The following is a 15,617-nucleotide window of genomic DNA, read 5'->3' as shown; positions in this document are numbered from 1 at the left end:
GTGGCCGGATCTCAGCTCACTGCAAACTCCGCCTCCCGGATTCATGCCATTCTCCTGCCTCAGCCTCCGGAGTAGCTGGGACTGCAGGCGCCCGCCACATCACCCGGCTAGTTTTTTGTATTTTTTAGTAGAGATGGGGTTTTACCGTGTTAGCCAGGATGGTCTCGATCTCCTGACCTCGTGATCCGCCCATCTCGGCCTCCCAAAGTGCTGGGATTACAGGCTTGAGCCACCGTGCCCGGCTCACCCACAGCTTTCAACTCAAGCAAGCCTACCTTCTTGCAGGGATAGTTGGCGGGGGGACACTAATTGTATCTTCAAATTGGGAGTCAGAGAGAATATGCAGTTAAATCCAAAATCTGAAGAAATATTTCCCCTTGAATATGAAGAATTGAATCTCAGAAGATAGCTCTAAGAAACCCAGGCCACTGTTGCATTAAGAACCTGACAGACATAAGTACACACATTTTGTGTCTAAATATAAGGAAAACCCATAAGGAACTGAAACAGTTTGTGGTTAAACCTCACCATAATGTGGTCTTCAACTTCCCATTTCGTTTTCCAGGCATCGTTCTGTGTTTTTAACCACTTGATCCATCTCCTCTCAAGCAATGTGATCTAGTAGAAAGAGCACTAAACAACCATCAAAAGAACGGACTATACACACCAAGTCCTACTACTTACTAGGCATGCAAACATAAACCAGTTACTTAAACCCTGAATTCAGTATCCACTGAGAATGCTGAGCCAGACTCAGTACCTTTCAAAGCTGTCTGCCAAGGTACCCCACTTTGGAGAGGCATCAGAAACCCACCAAACCCAGTTCTCCCTATTGCTATTACCCAGACTGAAAATGTGTGATCATTCTTATCTAATCTTTTTCACGATAATCAATTACCAAATTCTATTTATCTCTCTTCAAATTACTCAAATCTCTCCCTCTTTCTACATTACCATTACCCTTGTAGACAGTCTTTTTCCTGGACTATTACAACAGTCCTCTAACTGGTATCCTTTCTTCTATTTTATACCACAAGGCTACATCAGTTGTCCTAAAATACTAATTCATACAGTACAATTCCCTACTCAGATATTTTTCACTGTAAGTATAAAAACCAAATTCCTTTGGCTGAGATTCAAGTCTCGCTCCAATTTATCTAACTCTAACTTTACTAACTTTACTGATCTTATTGCCCTCCTAGGCAAAACACTGTGCTACAAACTACTGTTCCTGCCCCCAAAACAAGGTGAGCTCGGCTCACTGGTCCTCCACCTTGAATGTTTCCCCGCTATATTTCTCTCTCCTCTAAGGTCTAGATTACCATAAAGGTAAAATTTTTCCCTATCTATTCCCTTTAAACTTCTACATAGCTATATAACTGTACTCCTCACCTGGTACTTAGTACCTAGGACTTTGTATTACTATTTATCTACTTATGCAAATGTTCAGTGTTCACAGATAATTAGTGAGTTCTTAAGGACTTTGACTGTTTCTATAATATACTGGAGGCCTCACTTTTCAGAGAACAGATAGCCAATACACTGTTGATAGTAACTACTACCTTAGACAAGTCATTTAAATTTTCTGGGTCTCGTTTTCCTCACCTAGGAAATGACAATATGTAAATCTCTTTTCAGTTCTAAAATGCTATATGATATTATATATACTTCTACATAGCCTATATTTGTTTCTCACTTTTTCTTTATATGCATTTATCTACATGTAACCATGTCCTATGTAACCCAGAATATAAATTCCCAAGGGGCCAGTTCTCCTCCTGCTTATTTATTTACTGGGTGACACCTCCTTGGCATCTACTTAGTGCATCGTGCCCAGATTCCAGTGCACAGCAAGTGTTCGGTGGAAAGGAATTTGTAGTTTCAATCAGGCAGCAAACATCAAGGGAAATTCGCACAGATGATTTAAATCTCAATTTTCATAATGAACTAGTATATTATACAAAATTACAAAGACATGAGAAAGAAGGAACTTAAAGTTGTTAAAATAACAGGACACCTGGTGCCAAATAGCCAGGAATTTATTTAAGCTAGGACACAGAAACTCTTAAGTCTTACTTGCAAATTGTATTTTCAGAGTTCTAAGAAGGGGTATGGAAAGTCTCTATCTATGGTCAGTAAACAACAGGGACCAAGTATTGTTGATGTCAGAGAATCCTGTCCCTTAGAACTGATAGACATTTTCAGGAAATGGATGGTTTCATACCTAGCCAGGTGAGCTACCAGTTCAAGGGAGGCAAAAGCAGATGCTCACAATGGAGCACATAAGAGAAGGTAAGTTTCTAAAATATATTTTTGTTGGGGCTAGGCATGGTGGCACATACCTACAGTCCCAGCTACTCAGGAGGCTGAGGTGGGAGGATGGCTTGAGCCCAGGAGTTCAAGACCAGCCTGGGCAACATAGTGAGACCTTGTCTCTAATAAATAAATAAACAAACTACATTTTTGTTAGTTAGTGTCATTGTATTTTCCCATTGTCATGCCTTAATTCTTCACATGCGACTACCTTCATGTAAATATCCATATTTATTAACACTAAAGCCTCAGAGGAATTCGCTCCTCCTTTTCTTTTGATGTTAGCTATTAATGATTCAAAAGGCACTAGCAGACCAACTCATTTAAAATGACCCTGACTTTTCAAAGAACTATTTTAGAACACAGCACTGGTACTTTCAAAGCTGCATTCTATCTATAATATTCTCTAAGTAGGTATCTGTAGAGTGTAGCCTGGATACAACTTTGATATAGTTAAGATAAAAGGCTTATACAGAATTCTAAGCCAGATTTTGAAGAATGAGAGGAAACAGAAGCCCTTTAAATGTTTATACCTATCCCCTTCTTTCTGCTCCTGTTCCTCAATCCTATTTTATAACATCTGCTAACTCCTACCTACTCAGCTTCTTTGCCCTTTCCCCTGTCTTCTGCATTCTCCTCCCGCGCCCACCCCCAACCTTGTGGCTCTAGGAGCCACAAGGTCAACAATCTGGTGCTAGGAACTAGGGATCTTGTCCTCTTTCCTTTTAAGACCCCAAATAACATCAAAGAGACATGGGCAATCATCTTTTTCTGTGGTTTTCGCCCCCAACCAGATCTCCTTATCAAGACTAGAGAGGAGACATGGGGTAGCAGGTAAGAGGGGAATAAGTCATTTACTCATAGGAACTATAACCTCATTAAAGACAACTCAATAACATGGAGATATTTACAGCAAAAATGTTCATCTCAGGCTTATTTCCTAGAACCTGTTGTGGCCTACAACTCTCATACGTTTCCCCTCCACCTTCTCAAATATACTAAATGTGTGCTCAGAAATAAAAAGCATTTAATCCCCTGCAAATTAAAGTTCAGAAATGCATTTTAGACGTATAAATGGGCCGAGCACAGTGGCTCACACCTGTAATCCCAACACTTTGGGAGGCAGCAGGAAGACTGCTTGAACCCAGGAATTCGAGAACAGCCTGGGCAACACGGCAAAACCCCCTCTACAAAAAATGTAAAAAATTAGCTAGGTATGGTGTCACACACCTGTGGATCCCAGCTTCTTGGGAGGCTGAGGTGAGAGAATCACCTGAGCCAAGGAGGTCAAGGCTGCAGTGAGCTGCAATCATGCCACTCTATTCCAAACTGGGTGACAGAGAGAGACCTTGGCTCCAAAAAAAAAAAAGGATTTGGGATTATCTACTTCAAAATGGTCCATTATATTGCCTTTCAGAATGCCAAAAGGAAATCACAACGTGTTGGTTTAACCAATCAAAATTGTCAAGAGTTGACTGCTTTTAACCTACAAAATGGCAATTTCATATAGTTTAACTTAATATTAATTTCCCACTTGGGGGTGGGAGGAGCTTCCATAAGGCCAAAACAATGTTATATTGGGACTATATGTTACAGAATTAAAAGCTTCAAAATATGCTGATACACGACCTGGCCTCATCATTAAAAAAAGGAGTGTGGTGAAAAGTACATGTACATATATATGTGTGAATGGGTGTATCCAATAATTGGATACACATGTTGGTCCTTAGCAGTCTTTATTAAGTGAATAGACAGGCTGCCTTTTCTTAAGGCCCGTCTCCATCTCCTGTGAAGGTGTCAAGACCTTGATGACAAAAGCAGAATCTGATAGCTAGTGAAATGAGTCTGGCCACATGAATACACTGCCTCAAAAGCCAACAGGATCAATTCCCAGGAGTTTCCCAATTGGGATGCTATCACCTATCAATTTCCATTTCATTTTCGGAGAAATGTTTGTTTTCACCCCTGCAGGAAGTTAGTCTTGACTACTTTTACCATTTATGGGCATTTTTATGTAATTTTCAGTGCCAAGTGTTTGTTTATAAGCTTTATTTTTCATGGGGTCCACACCAATAGTCAAATTAATAGTTCACTAACATAAAGGATGGCCTTTTGTTGTTGTTCATAATCTATTTAGTCACGAACAGTGTCTAAATGCCTACTATGTGTAAGTTTCTACAGCATGCCTCATAAGGGATACAAAGAAAAAGAGACTACTTATCTGCTCTCAAAGAGCTTACAGCATAGTAGAAGAGGCATGCCAAGGGCACAAATAAACCAAAATACAAGAATACACAGCTACCACATGACAAGTACCAACAAAATGATAGGAAGATTCAGTTGTAGGAACGATTATATCCTGCTGGAGAAAAAAGAAAATCAGGAACGTTTTTGTGGAAGAGATAGTTTACACTGGGACTTTATGAATGGGTAAGTTTTTTTTAATAAAAAAAAAAAAAACAGGGCAAGTGGGAGCTGGGCACAGTGGCTCACACCTGTAATCCCAACACTTTGGGAGACCGAGGCAGCCAGATCACTTGAGGTCAGGAGTTTGAGACCAGCCTGGCCAACATTAGGAAACCCTGTCTCTACGAAAAAATACAAAAATTGGCCAGGTGTGGTAGCGCGCATCTGTAGTCCCAGCTTCTTGGGAGGCTGAGGCAGGACAATCACTTGAACCTGGGAGATGGATGTTGCAGTGGGCAAAGATGGCGCTACCGCACTCCAGCCTGGGTGACGGAGCAAGACCCTGTCTTAAAAAAAGAAAACAAAAAACAAACAAACAGAAAAACAGGACAAGTGGGGAGGGCAATGGAGAAAACAGGTTTAAAACTTAGGTGACTGAATGAACTAGATCTACCTGTAGACACATCTGAAAAGCAATCTTGAGAAAAAAAAAGTTGCAAAAGGATACATACATGATTCTATTTATGTAAGATTTCAAAACAAAACTATATGTTGCCTATGAATACATATGTGGGGTCGGGCATGGTGGCTCTTGCCTGCAATCCCAGCACTTTGGGAGGCCAAGGTGGACAGATGACTTGAGGTCAGGAGTTCAAGACCAGCCTGGTCAATAGGGTGAAACTCCGTCTCTACTAAAAATACAAAAATTACCTGGGCATTGTGGCACGTACCTGTAATCCCAGCTGCTTGGGAGGCTGAGGCAAGAGAATCGCTTGAACCCGGGAGGCAGAGGTTGCAATGAGCAGAGATTGCGCCACTGCACTCCAGCCTGGGTGACAGAGCAAGACTCCACCTCAAAAATAAATAAATAAATAAAGATGTGGGGGGGAAAAGTATAAAACATGAAGGAATGAACACATCAATTCAGGCCAGTAGTCATTTCCTGAGAAAGAGGAAGGAAGAAAGGATGCAGGGTGGAACTTCAGCTATATCTATAACATTTAATATTTTAAAGAGAGTAAGACATCTAAAACAAATACGACAAAATGTTAATGTCCATCAAATTTGGGTTGCAGACTCAAAATTGTTTGAGTTTTTCCCCTGAACTTTTCTAAATGTTTGAAATATCTCATTATGCAAAATTGTAAAATTAATAAAGGGTCAGGTGATTGGAAGAATAGAGGAGTCAACACAAAAACAGTAAGGAGCAGAATGGTTTCCCAAAACTATAAGGAGATATCTGACTTGTTTAGTTTTAGAGTGAAGAGGAGCCTTCACATCCCTCAAACAGCGTGCACGAGCAGAGCTTAGAACAGGGCAGAGTGGGGACTGACAACAATGGATAAGAAGGTTTATTGCCATCTCAAATCAGATAACGGAGGGGAGTGAAAAACCACCTTCCCACATAATTTAAATGCCAGTGTAACCAAGTTATCTCCCCTAAAACAGTCAAGGAAACTTCCAGTTACACAGGAATTCAGATAAGTACTCACTGTGAGTAGCTATTCTGTGCCTCCTCTCTACCCACCCCTTCCCACTCCCAAATACAAACAAAAACAAAATGTACCCTTGCCCACTTGAGAAAGAATTAAGACTTGGCAGCTCTGCTAAAGTGGACAGCTTCCAAACCAAGGCCCTTCCCTGGGGAAGATGCTGACAGAGCCCAGAGAAAATAATTTAAAAATCACAACTCAGACAAGTTTTGAGGAAGGCCTATCAATGGAAGGTATCCATCCTTCCACACGTCCTTAAGTGCCAACTTCTCCCAGGGGTACCTAAGGACTTACAGGATGCCCTCTACCCTGTTCTGTTCTCCTCCAGCAAAAATGACTAAAACACAAAATCCAAACTCTTGCTTAGCACTTTAAAACCAAACAATTTCCCTCCATAAAATCCAATGAAAATAAAATACAGGGAAGATGCAGAATCTGAGTATTTAATATTTTAAAGAAAGAAATATAAAACAAGACAAAATGTTAATGTCCATCAAATTTGGGTTGTAGGCTCAAAATTGTGTCTGTCTGAGTTTTTTCCCTGAACTTTTCTAAACTTTGTTTAGATATTCTTTTTTTTTTAGATAAATATACTTTTAATCAGTGCCCAATTTATCATAGCTTATTTAACAAGTTTCAGTGGCACAAATTAAAACTAAGTTTAAAAGAAAACAAAGGGAGCTTAGTGCCAGAGATAAAGACACTCAACAGAACAAATACCTTGACATTCTTCTACATCTGAATCACTACAGCAAAAAAATCCTAACACCTTATTCAGCCCAGTCCAGGGCACTGAACTGCCCCTCTTCCCAATGGTACTCTCAGGGCACATCTTTCTCAGTCAGACCTAAGAAAATACCTCTATTCACTCTGGACTGGTTAAAAACAGACAGTAGAATGGAATGACATTGAGTCCTTCTATCATCTAGTACAATGCAATGTGGTAGAATGACACAAACACTGAAATGGGACTTGGGAGAGAACAGAGAGGTGAACTCACCTTTATTAATCACCTAGTACATATTGAAGACTGAATTCTAGACCAAGCTATCACAGACCCACTTCTGTGATCCTGAGTAAACCTCAGGTATTCTATTTGAAAGTGAATGAGGAAAACTAAGAAAGCATAGCAGTCCCTCCAGTTGTCTGATTCCAGGATTCTATAAATATGATCACTCTCAATAAATGTGTTCAGCATAATGAAGTTACTGAAAGGACTTTTGCTTTCTCCATCTCCAATCCACCCTACACACCACTGACATGATCTTTCTAGGATGTGAAACTTATTAAATGGTTTATCATATACTGCAGTGTAAGATAAAGCTCTGTATGATCCAGCATTGCCTACCTCTTCAGCCTGCCCTCCAACCCATCCTCCAGCCATAATGATTAAGTAAAAGTTACCTGAAAAAGTCTGGCTTTCATTCCTTTAAGCTTTTGTTCATGGTATTTTCTCAGACTGGAATGTAACTCTTGTCATCTGTAGAGTATATCCTTAATTAATCTTTCAGGGCTCAACTCAAATGCTAACTCCTCGGTGAGGCTCTTTCCAACCTCTGTGTGCCCAAGAGAGAACTGACCCTTGGGCTCCCACTCTCCCTGCTACATACTTCTATCACAGCATCTATCACACTTCATTCCATCTATATATTTACATATCTGTCTCCTCCCACTAGACCCATACGCTCCTCATGGGCTCCTTGTCTGCCTTACCTCCATCTCAGTGCCTAGGACAGTGTTTACAAGATAGGAGACATGTTTAGGTTTAGACGTGTTTAAGTTTATCGGTACCATTTTCTTTGCCCTTCTGCTCTTTCCCTAAACTCTAGTCCTCAGAGAGCTTATTAATTATCTTGGCTACAGCTACCACATCTAGGCCATGAATTGTAAAACTGCATTTCTAAACCTACCCCCATCTCTACCCCAGCTCACACCCAGGGTGGCCTTCATTTGGACATTTCATTGCCACTTTAAATCCAACACATCCCAAATTATACTCATCATATTTCCCTAAAATGAGGAAAGCTTCCTAACTTCTTTATTTCAGTCAATGTCTCAGACACCCAGGCATAATGTGTCACAGTCGTAGTTGACTCATCATCCTTCTTCATCTCCCACATCCAGTCCTCATTAATTTCCATTTTTTCTTCACAGTCTCTTTTTCACTCTTTCCTCTCCTTAGCCTACCCTCCACAACTCTAACTCGGGCCTCATCATTTCACACACCCCCAGTGTCAATCTCCATTCCCTCCAAGCCAGCCTGTGTATTAGTATCATCATACCGCTATTCTATTCAAAAATCTTCTATCATTTAAAATATAAAGTTGACCGGGCACGGTGGCTCATTCCTGTCATCCCAGCACTTTGGGAGGCTGAGGTGGGTGGATCACTTGAGGTCAGGAGTTTGAGACCAGCCTGGCCAACATGGTGAAATCCTGTCTCTACTAAAAATACAAAAATTAGCTGGGCACGGTGGTGCACGCCTGTAATCCCAGCTACTCAGGAAGCTGAGGCACGAGAATCGCTTGAACCCAGGAGGCGGAGACTGCAGTGAGCCAAGACTGAGTCACTGCACTCCAAGTCTGAGCTGCACAACAGAGCAAGACCCTGTCTCAAAAAAATAATAATTTCATATATATATATATGCCTGGCTTTTTAACACCCTCTATAAACATAGCTCCAAACCAACCTACCCACCTTCATTTCACTACTGCTGCCACTCAAGTTAGTCTCCTCACTGCCCCAAGAACATCTCAGATATAGTCCTGTTTCCAGGCTTTTGCTTGATCCCTTTCAGCTCCAATATGAAATGTTTTGTTATCCTCTTCATCTTCATCCCTTGTACCTAATACACTTTTATTTATCTTTTATTTATTTATTTTGGAGACAGAGTCTTGCTCTGTCACCCAGGCTGGAGCACAGTGGGCCATCTCAGCTCATTGCAACCTCCACTTCCTGGATTCAAGTGATTCTCCTGCCTCAGCCTCCTGAGTAGCTGGGATTACAGGCATGAGCCACCATGTCTGGCCTATTTATTAATATCTGAAATGAGTTATAATTCATCTGTGACATAACTACCTGAGTATTCTTCTCCCCAAATACCTATGGTATTAGGTCTGTACTATGCAACTAACAATATAGTTTTACATTTTAAAATTTTGTCTGGCATATTAAGAGGCTCAGCAAGTATTCATTCCCTCTTATTCTCCTTACTCCCAACTGGACTGTAAACTCTTTAAGGACACAAAGTTGTCATTTTTCCTAATCCTCCGTAGCACCTAGCGAAGAATTAAACTCGTAGTGGGTCACTACAAATAACAGTTTAGTAGTTTTATTATCTAAAGCTGTCTCTTAGAGGAAATAAAGGGATAAAGTATAATCCTAAAAAAAAAAAAAGTCGAAAATAATCCCTATCTAGTTGTATAAAATAAGATTCCTGACTTTTCCACCTCATTTCTAGCTCAGAAATACTACAATCTCCTGATTCAAGAAGTAAATAATAATCCTGTGCTAGTGACATCACAGTTTGCTAATGATTATAAAAAGGTGGGGGAGGGTGGCAAGGATAGAGGAAAGCAAGTCAACTGGAGGAAAAAAAAAGGATGAAAGAATGGCATGTGATTTTGTTTACTTCTTAAATGTGGGCACTTCAGCCCATTCTTTTTTTTTCTTTTTTTTTTTAATTGGATATATTTTTCAAACAACTTTCCTACAGGAGGAAAAGTCTGACAGATTTTCAATGAAGCTGATATCTGGAAGAGCCTCTACAAAGAACAAGTCCTTTGAGAAAGCCGGTTTAATCTTCAACAACACAACATAATGCAGTGGCATTCGTCCAGATACTGTGAGTGAAGGCTCGTTCTGGCTGGAACACAAGCATCACCTGCCAGTCATTCTCAGACATAAGATAGACAGCCTAGGAGGCCACATTGAATCCATACAGATTTTGAAAAGAAATTGGTCTATCAACATATTCAGTGTAGTCTAGTCTTAATTATCCACAAATGGATTATTCATTTTATGGAGTTCTAAGGCCAAACCTTTAATACAAGATTGACTGTTCATCATCATCAGTGTACTCTCCTGGCCATCAGGTAATATAAGCTTAGAAACGCAAATTTATTTCAATATCAGTATGATCCCCCAAAATGAAAATAAATCTGGTTTAAAAAATAATGTATTGGCCGGGCGCGGTGGCTCACGCCTGTAATCCCAGCACTTTGGGAGGCCGAGACAGGTGGATCACGAGGTCAGGAGATCGAGACCATCCTGGCTAACACGGTGAAACCCCCGTCTCCACTAAAAATGCAAAAAAATTAGCCAGGCGTGGCGCCGGGCGCCTGTAGTCCCAGCTACTTGGGAGGCTGAGGCAGGAGAATGGCGTGAACCCGGGAGGTGGAGCTTGCAGTGAGCCGAGATCGTGCCACTGCACTCCAGCCTGGGCAACTGAGCGAGACTGTGATTCAAAACAAAAAAAAAAATGTATTTTCAAGGGCACAAAGTTGTCATTCTTCCTAGTTCTCCATAGCACCTAGCAAAGAATTAAACTCATAGTGGGTCACTACAAATAACAGTTTAGTAATTTTTCTTATCTAAAACTATTTCTTAGAGGAAATAAAGGGATAAGATATAATCCTAAAAACACACAGTTGAAAATAACCAAGAAATGTCTTTATTAAGTTCTGAATTACCTACAACAGTGCTCCCTACGTTAGCAGAGATAACTGAGAGTTAAATGCACTTGAAACATAATGCTGTCCTTACTATAAGCTCTTGAGGAGAATCCGGCCATAGTCTTGAGACTTCCCCACAGGATGGTATACTACGAGACAGGCACAAGCAGGCTCAGCATAGTAAGGTGTGTAAACACAAAAACTTCTACAAGGAATCTTATGCCTCCTGGCTGTATCACTTCAGGCCAGGATGGTAAAGAAAATAAGAGTCACAATGTACGGATGCCTGCCTGACTCCTTGTCCCTGAGTTCCTGAACCAAAGAGCTCAATATTTCTCATTAAATCCGTCCTTTGTTCAAGGATCTACAATGATTCTATTGACCCTTCTATCAACACCCAACAGAGTCTGGCTTCTGAGTCCCCTCCACCCTCTTGCCTGCTCTACCCATGACTTGCCCAACCCACATTCTCTACAGTCACTCATATATTCCCCCCACTCACAACTTAGTCATTCATACCATCATTGCACACTGTACATTCTATACTTTCTGTTTGGAAGATCCTTTCTTTTCCTTTATTCCCAACCCAATAACTATTTCATTTACTTGAATGCTCACATTTTACAGATAAGGAAGAGAAGTTAACTTGTCCAAGGTCACATGGTAAAAAGTAGACCCAAGGTCTGAACGAAGACCCATCTAACTCAATAGCCCATATCTCTTTATGACTCATCCATAGCCTCCCAAGTCCATTTCAAAATTTATTGACTCAGAAATCTCCCCTAATTTATTTCACTGATTCTTTCTTTGTTACTTCAAGTCTTCTCAGCCCTTACATACTTATCAGCACGTTAAATTTGCTTTTGTCTGTATGTTGTTTCCTAAACGTTAAAGCTTATAATAGTCTGCCTTCCCATTTATATACCACCTTTCCCATCCACCCTCAACCCCAAGAGCAAGGACACATGTCTTTACATCTTTTATACCTCCCTAAAGCCTGTCACTGGAGCATGGAGACTGCTTTATCCACAGAAGTGTTCAATTGTTACTCAGCAAGGATGGCTTATTTAAAAACAAACAAACAACTCCCTTCTATTATATTAAGAAGTCAACTGAATTCAGGCATTCATGAGAAAAACTGCCCTGTATCTGTCTTCCAGTTCCACAAATTTTTAATTACCTGAATTTATCAGAGGCTACAAAAAAGATTCCACAGTCTGCTATTCCACAGCTCCTAAGTTCCCATAGGAAAGACACTGCTGAGGTCACATTTCAAAGCACTGTTTAAGGATTTTCCCTTTGGTGGGACGAGTGTTTAGGATAAGGAGAGGGCTACTCATACACACATACACACACACACACAGGCACTATAATGGCCAGTGTCTTTAGCATGCTTAAGATATTCAAGAGCTCCAAAACTTTGACAAGTCGCACTTAGTGCCCTCATAACAATCAGAGTACTTATTTTGGTTACATACATTGAATCTCAAAATTGCAAATAAAGCCTTCTGAGAACTAGAAATAGTGGTGGACTACCAGACAGCTCTCCACTCATTCCTAGGCTTCTTCAACCCCTTTGATCCCCATGCCCTGGAATAAAGCATGCAGTTCAACTTAGGGGAGTTGCCAGATGCAGATATAAATAGAATTTACCCAGATATCATCACTAATATTGGCACCAATCAACTCACACAGATCAAAACAATTATTGATTATCAACAGATTCTGGGAAAGGTGTATGCGGTTTTTAAAAATTAGATTTTGGCCGGGCGCGGTGGCTCAAGCCTGTAATCCCAGCACTTTGGGAGGCCGAGACGGGCGGATCACGAGGTCAGGAGATCGAGACCATCCTGGCTAACACGGTGAAACACCGTCTCTACTAAAAACACAAAAAAACCCTAGCCGGGTGAGGTGGCGGGCGCCTGTAGTCCCAGCTACTCGGGAGGCTGAGGCAGGAGAATGGCGTAAACCCGGGAGGCGGAGCTTGCAGTGAGCTGAGATCCGGCCACTGCACTCCAGTCCGGGCGACAGAGCGAGACTCCGCCTCAAAAAAAATTAATTAATTAATTAAATAAAAATTAGATTTTCATCTCCAAATTAAATCTTTTTTTAAATAGGGGTCTCAAAAGAAAGATTAAACAAAGTTTTGGGAAATTTTCCAAGTTGCTGGCAACATAAGGCCACTAAAGGCCACCTAACGATTAGCATTCATTACCAGTTACCCTGCCTTATACAAGTCAGCAGATAGCAAGCTCTTGCTTTGGCAAAGTTTTACATTTTTTTTTCTGAGGGAGTCTTCGGTATTAAAAGCAAGGAATAAGTCAAATAAGGCAACGACAATAAAAAATTAGTTTGGAAAGTATCTTCCTTCCATCTTTCCTTCTATCTTGAAAATGTAATGTCCAAAGCAGACATCTATTCAATTCTAAATTATTCATGGTAACGGATAATTATTGGCAGAAAGGTGCTGATAATCAAAAATGGGGGTAAAATCGAAAAAATCTATTTTGGTTTTGGAATATATGTTTTCAGCATATTTACCTTCTTAATTATGCCTATTGTGAGCTAATATTTGCATTCATTTGCAATCTCTAAGTACATAGTAACTGGCCACTTTGTCAAGGAGGTGCTCTGAGGCAAGCTGGGTCAATAGTGGAAATTAGAACGGTCCGGTATTCAGCCTGCAGAGGAGTAACATCAAGTTCATTTATTTTACAGTTTTGTTCAGCCTTCAAAATATCAGTAGACTAGCACAGCAGGTTGGTTACTAAACGTTAAAATAACTACTTGAAAAACAATGAAGACAAAGAGTATAATTAATTCATTGTTTGCGCATAATGTAAGTTATACACGGCAAATACTTAACTACCTCTGATTCTCCCTAGCCATCCAGCTTCGGTCCCTGAAGTCTTCTCCCCATCAGGAATGCAATCTCATTTAGGAGGAAGAAAATTTTCCAAATGTTTTCAGAAGTTACATAGCACAGAAACTGTTTTTTAAATATTTAGGGGTTAGCAACTCTTTGGAGCCAGTCTTACCGACACCTCTTTCTCTACTGTCCTTTTCCACCTTTGAAATAGATTCTGAAAGACAAAGGGATCCAGCCTCCTCAAAAATCTCCTAAATATACAGTACTAGAGGCCAAAGACTGAAAAATTAGCAGCCTGTGAATTTCTAAGTAAAGCGTTACGTAGTACGTACAAAAAGATAAGGAAAATAAAAGGCAATATCCTGCTAATTCTTGGCTTTGCATTCATGAAAAGCTTCCTGAAAAGTTTGTGGGGAACTTCTTCCATAAAATTCCACCAGTCAGTTTCTACTTTCAAATTTTTACAGCTGCCCAGAGAAGCCACCTAGGTTAGACAGAAAGACTACCACGAGGAGGGAGAGAGAGAGACTCTGAGCGCTGGACCTTGTGAGCCGACAAGCTAAAAATACGCCGGCCCAGTAAACAAATCCCATTCCATCCCGACCGGAGCCACACCGTTAACCTAGTAATTATGAGAAGAGTGAGATCACGCAGCCCCCGGCTTACTTACTCATCATCAGCTTCTAAAGTTTCCATCGGCTCATAGCAACTTTTCTTTTTTCTAAAGTTCTTACTTAAGATTGCCCTAGAATCCGTCAACCTCCGTCTCTCTCTCACACATACACACACCTTTTTCTCGCCTTTCCTCCATTACTGTATGCACCTTAGGGAGGCTATCAATAGGGAGAATAAGCTTGTTTGCTTTTCATTTTAGTTTCATATTGAGATTTTAAATGAACTTTATCCTACTGTGGGGGTAATAGACTGCATCTTAATCACCTTAAAACTCCACCATCCCTCCCGAAAGTCTAGCTGACAAGGGGGGACCGTCCAAACTGCCCAGCACAGCTCAGCAAGGGAGGCCGGGAGCTGGAGAGCGCGGGGTGGGAACGCAGGACGCAGGTGAAAGGAAGGAGGAAAGGTTGGGACGAAGCAAGGAGCAGTCAGGGCGAGAAAGGAGTGCCGAGGGGAGATGGCTTCGGGTGAAACAGAACCAGAAAGGAGAAAGGGGACAGTGGCGATCTGAGGAGCAGAGTTTGCGAGTCTGAGAAGCCGGGAGGGGCGGGAGCAGACGGGGAACAGTGTCAGGGCGGGGGGCTCCGTTACCCTCGCGGCTCCCGGGGCAAGGCCCTAGGCCGGGGCGGAGCGCGGGGCCCGACCGCCTCTCCTCATTCCTCGGCAGTGACCCCGGGGTCCGGCCGGCCCCTCCCCCGACGGCGATGGAGGCGGAGGCGGTGGTGGAAACGGCGACCGCAGCTGTTGCTCCGCACAGGATCTGGAGCTGGAGCCAGACGGCACTGATCGGGACTGGCCTCCCCCAGTGGCTTTTTGCTCGCTCCACACCCCGGTCACCACTCCGGCTCCGGCGGCTAGTTCAGGATCGGTGGCTTTCGGCTGTCCGGCCGGAAACAGGCGCCAGTTTCCGGCCGGAGCGGGTTGGTGGTGACACCCAGGCCGCCCCCAGGCCTCCTCCCGCTCCGCCCCGTCGCAGCCCCGCCTTTAGCGCCGCTCCCCAGTCTGCGGCCAGTTTGGCGCTTGCCCCGCGCGTGACCCCGTGTTTTCCTGACCCGCGTCCCTAAAGCTCCTGGTCTGGAGCATTCTTGAACCGGAGGTAGAGGAGTACAGAGTGGACTCTTAGGACTCTGGGGTAGAATCAGTTGGCTACAGCTGTTAGGAAGGAGCTGAAAGGGGTGGAGTAGTTGT

General features: G+C 42.1%; 1 protein-coding gene across 1 annotated transcript in view; it reads right to left on the bottom strand.

Annotated features, from left to right (window-relative positions):
- OTUD7B (OTU deubiquitinase 7B) overlaps window positions 1-15,327 on the bottom strand; it is a 74,667-nt gene extending 59,340 nt beyond the window's left edge. Inside the window, 2 exon segments of the mRNA XM_017877846.1 lie at window positions 529-618; window positions 15,021-15,327. The gene's annotated coding sequence lies outside the window, so the exon portion shown is untranslated.
- Window positions 15,328-15,617: the final 290 nt, after the last annotated feature.

Source organism: Rhinopithecus bieti, unplaced genomic scaffold (genome assembly GCF_001698545.2).
Source record: "Rhinopithecus bieti isolate Rb0 unplaced genomic scaffold, ASM169854v2 scaffold_10548, whole genome shotgun sequence".
Classification (NCBI taxonomy): Eukaryota; Metazoa; Chordata; class Mammalia; order Primates; family Cercopithecidae; genus Rhinopithecus; species Rhinopithecus bieti.
Note: the sequence above shows the minus strand (reverse complement) of the source record. Positions and strands in the feature narration are given on the sequence as shown.